The following is a 1,994-nucleotide window of genomic DNA, read 5'->3' on the forward strand; positions in this document are numbered from 1 at the left end:
CTGTTTCCACCAAAAGTGGAAAATAGAATGTGCGAATCAATAGAAGGCTGCACTTGTTATACACATTTGTCACAATCAGTGACTTTGCTAAGGAAACATGTCTGCAGGTACGATTTGCAAAATAAATAGCAAGCCACAGCATCTGATCACCAGCTGGCTTAGTTAAAAGTCAGAGCCTCTTCTGACAGCTACGGATCATGAACTTTCAGATGTTGCATGGCCCCTTCCAGGCTCGTTCAAGGGGAAAGACATCTTTTACCGTACAAATGGGTGGATGAGAATTGTAATGCAAGTATAGATCTGGCTCTGCAGTCAGCATGAAAGTATTGGGTTTACATCTGGTAGTTTCAGCACCTTAGATGATCATTTTCTCATGCTGATTACTCCATATCCCTTATAATTTCAGACGTAGTTACAGTGCGTCACCAGAGATCTCTGTATGACTAATACCAGCATCATTCCAGGTCCTCTCCCTACTTAATGCTGTAAGAACTGAAATCTCTGTGGCTCCCCTTGGCTGAGCTGTCTCATTCGTGGTCATGACCAAACCACAAAGAGGCAAACACACAGCACTTTAAATAAGTCCTAGCAAGCCTGTGTTTCATGTACAGGCACAACACCACTCTTTCTTCAAAGCCTTACTCTATCCACCTGGTAGAACATAACAGTGTCTTGTCTGCCTGTTGTTATCACAACCATAAGCTGGGTGGATCATTTCAGAGTCCTTCAGCAAGAGCTGCTATAGATTCCTTCTCAGAGCATTGTGTTTAATCACATTTATCACAGTTTGCAACACCTTTGCCTAATTCTACTACAGTGTCTCTGTAATACAACATAGTTTTGCAGATGGTGCTGTGACACGGCAGCATCAGCTCACAGTTTCTTTCTGTGTCAACAAAATGCAGTTTAATGCTGGCACCAGAACATCTCTTCCAGATACCATCTTCCTACCCGAGTTAGCAGCACACCCTCCACAGCCTGCCCCAACCCCAAATGTAACACAGCTCTTGTGGAGGAAGGTGGAACCCACCCTTCCATCAGACTGGCTGCTTTGTAGCTTGGGATCTCCTCAGCACTGTACAAACCTCACCTTCAGGTCAGTGGCACAGGATGATGCTGGTCTCACTTGAACCCAGGAGGAGGACCAAGGCTGCTCTAGTCCCGTTAGCTAAGAGCTCCTCCCGGGCATAACAGGCATAGCTCATGAATTTAAAAGGTGATTGGGCTTCCTCAGTGCTTATGAAGCTTACAATCAGGTAAGAATGGTTTTTATAACATGTGGACACTCAACCTTAAAAGCTCAAGTGCCCTGAGCTTCAAAGCTAATGCCTGTTGTTTGCCAAGATGCATTGGGAAAAGGCATGTTTGACTGCTGCACAGCAACAGTAAAAAGAAAAGTCATTGAAAAGGAGCATTGTTGGAAGAATAATGCCATTATGTTAGTTAACAGCAAGCCTTCATCTGGAAATCTGTTTGCCATACCTGGGCTTGAATTTTAGCAAAGCGTAAGTGCAGTAAAACCTGGAAAGTCCAAAGTGGTTAATTACAATGTTCAACAGCCTAAAAAGACTCCCATAGGCAGAGAGATTTAAGGCAGTGTAACAGCCTTCAATTTAGAGGGAAGCAAGTAAAAGGTGACAGAACAGAGGTGCGCAATGTAAAGAACAACTTGGGAATAATAAGATAAAATTTGGTGATAGTTTTTCCTAGAGGTTTCTCATTAGGTCAATGCAATTACAACCTAAAAATTCTTAATAAGTCAAAGAAATATTTCCTGAGTGCCTAACTGCTGTGAAACTTGGAGGAAGCAGGGAATCAGCTTTAAAAGAGGACAGACACTTAAATTTACATCTGCAATTATCCTAACTGAAATAAAACATACGGGGATTGAACTGTAGCAGGGTACAGAACAAAATTCAGTTGCTGAACTCCAAGCTACATAGATATGGTTTTATTACATCAGCTAATAGTAAGGTGAAGCTTTTATAATGCCA

This window comes from Neopsephotus bourkii, unplaced genomic scaffold (genome assembly GCF_033783945.1).
Source record: "Neopsephotus bourkii isolate Nb327-2 ecotype Australia unplaced genomic scaffold, CSIRO-AGI_Nbou_v1 NB_994, whole genome shotgun sequence".
Taxonomy (NCBI): domain Eukaryota; kingdom Metazoa; phylum Chordata; class Aves; order Psittaciformes; family Psittacidae; genus Neopsephotus; species Neopsephotus bourkii.